We start from the raw sequence: 8,391 nt of genomic DNA, 5'->3' as shown, positions 1-8,391 counted from the left end.
ACTTAATCAGAAAGATTTAACTGAAATGAAAGGCCTTTTCACACCAGAATGTGAAATCCTTGCAAAATGGATATTATTTGTTTATTTTATTTTCCTTAACACTTACTGAAGTATCTAGCAAAGGTTGAAGTGGTCATGCAGCTTTCTGCAGGGTGCACAGGACTCATATCAGTTTTAGTGACTTATTCCTACGTTTAATACTGATATTCAATGTACTAACTCTTTATAACTCATACTATAAACTAGAAATGTGCATAGCTAGCTGAACACATCACTAGCTAACCTTATTTTTTTTTTCTTTTCCTTCTTCAGTTTCCCATTTCCATAGTCTTATCTTGGTCTAATTGTCCAAGACAAATGGTTGGTTGTAGTGGTTCTGAAATATATGAGAGTGAAAAAAAAATCAAAAGGGGCCAACTGTCAAAACTTCCTAATATGTGAGGGATTTTTGCTGACTCAGGTTTGAATAATGAGGTGATAGAGTTGATCATCTGCCTGGATTAGTCTTCAGGAGTCAAAAGGTAGCAGATTATAGCTCTACCAGGTTATAAATACATAATACTAAGCAATCATCTAAGAGCATAAAAATTCTGTCATATAATGAGATATTACTATTAAATTTTAACTTTGGCCACAGGTTTGGCCAGGGAATTCACATGAAGTCAAATCAGAAATCCCAGATTCCCATTGTCTCTTCAGTATTATCTACACCAGGGCAAAAACTAATCCTGAGGTATCAAAATGTGCCTTTAAGACAAAGGTCAATAAAGAGAAGGTGTAGAGTTTTATTGTTAGACTCCTACAGAGCTCTCCCAGGTGTCAGTAATGCAGACACAGGGCACTGCTGGCCCCATACCCTTCCAGCCTCTTGCTATCCAAACAGTTTAGCTTTTCTGTATTCCCCAGAGTGCAGGAACTGCCATTCCTGTTGCACTGGAACACAGCAAGGAAGAAAAGGAATAGGATTTTAAATTTCCCTTCCACACTCATCAAAGGGTCCATGGGGAACAGAACAAGTCTAAGTCTTATCAGAAAAAGGCCAAAAAATACAGCTGGTGAGTCTGCTTTGGCCCTCCTGCCAAGATGTCTGGAGCTGTTAAAAGTGGATTACATGTAAACAAGACAGGAACAAGATACTGGGCATTAGAGCGTGAAAGGATGTCACTTCTCAGCAAAGAGGTAGTTGCCAGTAGGAAGTTCAGAGATGATGCCAAAATACACTTTGCAAAGGAGAAAGAGAGTGAAAAAAGAAATATTCTGTTAGAACAAGCTATAGCTGGATATTTTTGTAAGTCTCCAAGAAGATTGCTCATCTAAAAGTGTAATGCAGCTGCCAGGATCAAGCCTAAGTCTTGCAGTAGCAATGGAGGAATGCAGTTTCTTTTTGAAAGACCATAGACTGAGAGAAAGTGACTAGCAGCTGCTGAACTAAGTAACAAAACACACTGTTTATCTATGCTCAGAGGCAAAACAAATAGAAAAAAATACATTGTAAAAAAATATCTGCATTGTAATACCAAGACTTCAGGTGTTCACTAGTTGCAATAGGGCAGTGAGTTAGAGCAGGCTCTGCTGATGGTCAAGGTTGTCAGTCTTCCTGCAGAATAGCTACTGCTCAGGCAGTACAGAAATTCCAGTCCTTTCCATGATCTTGTCCTGCACAAATGCAATACAAGGACCTGAGAAAGTTAAACCTCTTAATTTTATACTCTCAGTTCCCATTATGTAGAGGAAATCAAAGGGATGTTAGGAATGAGCAATGTACAAGCAAGACCAATGAAGCTGAGGGGAGGTGGCCTCTCAGCTCCCAAAATTCTCTTTCTATAAAGCAAAGAGAACATGTCAGATCAAAAAGAAAACACAAACTGTTCTGAATAAACTATCTTGATAATTGAGGACTTGCTGTTTTCTCACATGAGCTATCTTTATTCAGTACTTCTTTCTCCCACAAACACTTCCTCTCTCATCTCACATTCCCAGAGGTCCCTTGCAGACTATAACATTATTAAGCAGTCACCAGCTTCTGCAAATACCACCCAGCAGATGGGGGTTGGGGAGGACTGCTGACTTCATCAAGTGCTACCCAACTCCTGGCATTTGCATTAGCTCAGCTGTGGTATCTGTTTATCAGCCTTGATGTTTTCCCCAATTCAAAAGTCAAGCAAGAGACAATCCTTTAATCTACCCTGCTTTAATGCAATAACTTCTATCCTTGTTGAAGCCAAGAGGATGCAGCTCTGGTCTGGAGCTGGCAGGATCCTAAAGCTGTTATTTTGCAGAGACAAACCCCATTACTCAGCTACTAAGCAGTAGCACATTTCTGGCAAAGGAGATAATGATACCTTTTAGCAGGGACCAGGGGAGAGTTAGAGACTCTAAAATTACATGAGAGTAAAGCAAGTACAATCTGCTATTTACAGGCTCACTTGACATCTGCAGCCCTAAAAGATTTGGCTCAATAGGCCACATGGTAGTCTTCCATGTCCTTGAGGACTGGCCCAGAGTTTCAGCATCCTTCAGGGAGGTGTTAGAATGTTATCCTTTGACTGAGCTGGTAATTTGACTCTAATGGCTTTTGACCAGTAAGGCTTGCCCAAGCAGGAACCAGATTTCTCTGTGTCTTGGCCCTGCTACCAGACTGGAAATTCTGCTTTTCTGGCTTCCTGTACATGTTGTGTTGTTGTTTGAGGGGACCAGCTCCCAGACCAGACCTTCTGGTTTCCATGTTTGTACCATAACAAGCTAACACAGTTGCAAACCTCCAGCCCAATTAACAATCAGTTGCACTTGGCATCCAAGTCCAAAGGAATATGTTAAAATTTAAATTGTTTGCACAGCCTAGCTAGCATTAGTGTACTGCACCTAAAGTACACATGCTTGCTCTTCCTGCTGCCTGAGACAAATCGTATTCTGGGCACAAAATACAGGCATGGCACTGCTTCTAGTACTGATCCCTGGGTCCAGAGGGGACTTTCAGAACTCCTGAAAGAGGAACCCAGATTCCTTAAAGAGACAAAGAGAGAAATACAGTATTGTTAGGAAAAGGAGAAATATTGAAGTGGGTTTTATTCTGGTTTATTTTTTTGCTTCCTTTGTTGCTGGCTTCATGACTTTGCATTCCTGGTTGTCCAAGTCTCAAGTGGAAGGCATGGAAATCTGTGCCAATAACCATCTAGTAAAGGCATATCCTGAGAAAAAGTAGAAACAAGACTAAGGTCTTCAATTTGAGATAAAACAGTCCTCCCTGCTCAAATCACCAAAGTGTGGGATATACACCACTACCACTGGGTTTTTAAAATAAGAGGTCACAGCTGCTGAGCTCTGTGCTAACTCTACACTTCCCATCCCTGTGGGGTAGGGGGATTTGAAGCACCATGAATGGGTCAAGCTCCACCAAGGACCTGTACCGCCTGCCTTGCAGAGAAATCCCAGCAGTGCTGGGGAGCCTGGCACTTGTCCTCAGGCAGATCAGTGACTGCACAACCTCCTAGGGCACTCCAGAACCCCAAATTCTGTGTCTGTAAGACTGGCTAGAAAGAATTATTCTTCTGTACTCATGCTTGAAAACAGGGCCTGCACTTCAGCCAAGTATTGCTTCTGAGCCTGTCCCACCTTTAGTGCTCAATGACCTCCCTTTAGGAGCTGTACTCAATGTGATAGATTCTCACCAGTACACGTTCTGCATTTCTGTTTCTCTAGTTTTAACAGCATCCATTTGTTAGCTGTTATCCTAGTCAGACATTGTCTACACTGAAGAAAGCAGTCTCATGCCCCTGACTCACTGATGTACATCTGGATGAAAACCGAGTCTGTTTTCTGCCTGTTCTGGCAAGAGAAAGTTTGAAGAAGCACATGACAAGCAGTAATAAGACTCACCTGAACATATACATTTTTTAATTGCTAAATAAGACACCTTCCACAACAGCTAAGATTTTTTTAAAGGAGATAATTTATTTCATTCATAATAGATTTAACTGTGCTCTGATTGCTCACACCTGGCAATTTTGTTCTGCAGTACTTTTTTTTTCCCCTTGGGCCTGGTACAGTATGTTTCAAGCCCTGAAATAAATGGAATGGGATTTGCAGAGCCAGCTTTAGGCATAGACAAAGTATGCAGTTGCTGGGCAGCTCTCTGCTTTGCCTCTTCCAGAGACATGCCCCTGCTACTGCCCAAGGAAAGGATGCTCTGAGTAGACTAAAAGCTCTTGTTCATCGTTCTTGCAAGCAGCAGTGGTCATGGCCCCTTGTCCTGGCACAAGCAGGAGCACCACGCCTGCTTCTCCACAGCCCTGCCATCTCCCTCAACAGCACTCATCCACAGGGAAGTGAAATTCTCCATTTTCTTAACCTCTGAGTCAGCTCTGTTTCCTGCCTTATTCTGGATTCAGATGTTCCATTGATATTTGTCTGGTTTAAATTGGTATGCAGGATAATGAAATAATTTTGAAATCTTCCCATTAGCTATTTTGAAATATAACACCGAACAGATCTGAGAGTATTGGGATGCTTTTAACACACCTTAAGGCTGCCATCCCTTGGATGATTTTTTAGCATTTTTCTTGCTTTCTCAAAAGATCCTCCACTCAAGTGACCCCAGCAGAATTTTCCTCTTTACACTTGAGGTCCCATCCTGAGATAAGGATTCATTATTCTGCGTGTTGTTGTTCCACGATCCTAAGAGATTTCCTATCCCTAAATAAACTCATACTTTAAGTGGAAAAGAAGGAAAAGGGTAAGGGAGCAAGTCAAACAACAGAAAAGTGAGCAGATTGTCTCTATATTGGGAGCTGTATTATTTATTTGACATACCCAAAGGTCCAATAGAGCAGTGCCTGGCATACAGAAGTGCCTGCAAAATAAATGTACTGTACCCTAAGACAACAGAAAATCTGCCCTGTATAATAGAAGGCACATAAAACTAGAAAGAATCAATTCAAATAGCCCCACAGAGTGCAAGATGGACTGAGACAACCTGCATGGATATACAAGGGATAAACTTCATGCCAGCTAGCCCAGGCAATTTCACTGAATTATTTTACCAGAGGTACAGTCACTGCTGAATAAATTCTTCAATAAAATCAGAATTTAGCAAAAATAATATAAATCTGTGGTGACAAGCAGAAAAGGAGGCCTCAACTGGGTTTCTGAAGAGTCAGAAAAGCAAGTTCTGAAATCTAATCTCTCTTGTTTTAATTAATTCCTTCTCCTAACCTACCAAACTGTAACATAAAAATAGCTCAGATTATACTCCAGGGTAGTTGTTTACATGCATATTTACCAATTCTCCAGTGAGCAGATTTCTGAAGCAGATCATTCACTGCTTAATTTTCTCAGCAAAAAGAACAGAGAAATCTATCCACAGTGAAAGAACCCATGCTCTTCAGGGGTAAAAGATAAGGGTTGTAATAGTCAAATCAGAAGCAAAGTCTGAAGAGATATAAAATACTCATCATGTCTATTGATTTTAAGCTGCCTGAAAGCATCTCCTGGGAATGTTTCTCTAGATATTATCTCTGTAATCATAGTATTCTCAATTGTAAATTCAACTGCGCTGTAGCAGAGCATTTGTATTGTAAACACATAAAAGCGTTGAACTGATAAATGCATTGCTAGCAGAGATCAAATGACAAATTCATTAGCTGCATCGGGTTCTGAAAGGCAGGACTGGTTTTTCCAATGACATTTCTTCCATTTCTGACTCCAGTCATTGGCAGTACTACTATGGTGCCTTGTTCTGCTCTCCCACAAGTACCATTACTGAAGGGAGTGGCATCTTGAAGGGCTGAGATCCATTGTTAGAAAAAATCTACTGACAATAGCCTTTTTGTGAAAAATCACATTAGGAAAAAGGACATTTAGGAACCTGGACATTTGGGGACAGTGATCTGCATTTACAGGCAACCATATACTCCATCTTCTAAGTTCTCTATCTGCTACTCTTATTGAAAGGCTGTTTCAGAATCATGTTCTGTCATTAAGAATCTTAAAAATTCCAGTAGAAAATGTAATCATGATCAATTTCTTCTTAAGCCTTCACATTTCTTTAGAGGAAATCATTTTTGCCCTTCCCTGTTACATTTATAATATCAGCCATATCCCCACTCCGTTTTCCTTTTTTTAGACAGATCTAGACAAACTTTATTTTAAGTTTGTTTTCTAAGATGCCTCAGGTCTCAGAAAAACCCTTTTCTGCTCATCTCTTCCAGACTGAATCTCTCTCTTGAAAAAGAGTGACTGAAGTTCTGCATAATGTTCCCAAAAACATCACTGCCCTTTCCCCAGCATGCCAACATTCTTTCTCTTGCTGAAACACCTCACATCATAGTTTACTCAGCCTGCTTAGAAAACAGATATTTAGCCTAAAAGCCATTTTAGCACTGCATTCAGTGGCTGAATGAAAGTTCCTGAGCCACCAGATATAATTTAGGATACCTCTTTATGGTATGGTATGTTTGAGTCTTAAGTGTCAGCCTTTCTCTACTTACCATGTAAAATGTGTGTGATTTTAAAGGCATGTCTTGTAATTATTAGATTCTCTGGAGGCACTAAGCATGGATTGCTGGAACTCTGAAAGCACAGACGAGTTTTTGCACAAAAGACCTTCTATTCTCAGTAAAGATAATCCTACTCTATATTCAGTATGGTTTTATTCACACATTCACATCCCCCTACTTAAAATCATCACAGCAGATTATGGAAAAGGTATGAAATATAAATACAAGCACAGTTGATGTATGCAGTAAATACATCCATATATTTAGAAAAGACCTCTTACACAGTGCATTCCTAGATGACAAAATGAGTCAGTGATTATCTAAAGCTCCCAAACTTAGAGGCTCCAAGGAAGACTGTTGAAAAATGGGGGGAAAGGAAAATTACACTGGCAATAGAGGATTTAGAAGGTAGCTTTTAATATATTACTAATTTATGCAGCTGATACCTTAAGCATCTTAATATTCCAAACTAGGAAACCAAAATATCTTTTTGAATTCAACTCCTTTAGATTGATGAAAAGTCACACATAGGCACAGAAATCTTCTCAAGCTGACACTTACTGACAGCTACCCCATAATGTTCTCCACGTTGGAACAAAGCTTTAAGTGCACTCAGAGAGGGCAGCTGCAGTGTTGTAAAGATTGCCTGAAGTGATGCCTTAAAAAAAGGGTGAAAAGAAACGGATCTGCTGCTGGGACACTGGAACAAAGCATTTCTGATAGAGAAAAGGTAGGGGGGGAAATTATTTGTGATGGCCTAATTACATTAGAAAAAAACTCTTATTCAGGTAGTCGAAGAACAGGACTCAATGTAAATGGAGGAAAGAACAGCCCTCAGGTCAATTTGATATTTGTTTTGCTGCATGCAGAAAACCATTCCTCATGAAAACTGTTTGCTGCCATTATGCAAAATCTCATCATAAAAATAAATACCTCAGAGAAGCTGTTGTGTATTATCACTGACAGCACTGGAGAGCCACTGCTAGTACTGACCCTTCTGGAGACATATAAACCACACTAGCAGTAGACTTCCAATGGGAAATGTCCACAAACAACAGGTATATTTTGGCACATATATAATGCATTTGTGGCTATTGCTTCCCACTGGAAGTAACAAAAATCATTTAAGCAGTATACAAGCTATCAGCTGTCATTGAATTATATTGCAAGGATGATCTCTAACCTTAAAAGAGTGACTGTTTTTATTTTAAAGCAATGGTTTATAAGTTGTAGTTCAGTACAGCTATGTTTTTCACAATATGCAGATGATCAGCTTCTCAAGGAGACTCAAAATGAAATATTATTAACAATTTATGATTATTTCCATGCAGACACTGAATGACTAATTCCTATCATATTTTTATGCAGTTGCAGGAGGGAGTGTTTCTGCACCTGTTTCTTTTTTTCTCCTGCAAATCTAATAATCAGTAACATTGTACTTAGCCAGCTATTAAATTTCAGATCTATTAGTATATTTCATGCATTTAAAGACTGACAAAATGTGAAGTCATTTAGCCACATTATAATGCCACACTGATACCAAGAAAAGTGGTCACCAAGCAGACAAAGCTTCACAATCTTGGATTTTGTTGCAATAACCCACTAGAATAGAGCCAATATTGGATATTCATATACAAACTAGAGTACCTCATTAATGCAATAAAGCAAAAGTTTGGAAAAATGTGAGCTGTTTCCACAGATACTTTTAAGAGTTTAAACCTGTTGTTAATTAGAAATTTAAAATTGGAAAACTGATTAGCTTATTTTATCACACAGAGAATAAGTCATCTTAGCATTCTGAGAACAGAAAGTTCATTTATTCATTAGTCATAAATCCCCATATTTTGTTCATACACCTCTATTGAACTGACTGCCTTGGGTCTGAATGAAATATAAT

This window comes from Pyrgilauda ruficollis, unplaced genomic scaffold (assembly GCF_017590135.1).
Source record: "Pyrgilauda ruficollis isolate IOZ18807 unplaced genomic scaffold, ASM1759013v1 scaffold38, whole genome shotgun sequence".
Taxonomy (NCBI): Eukaryota; Metazoa; Chordata; class Aves; order Passeriformes; family Passeridae; genus Pyrgilauda; species Pyrgilauda ruficollis.
The sequence above is the reverse complement of the archived record's forward strand: the minus strand, read 5'-3'. Positions refer to the sequence as shown.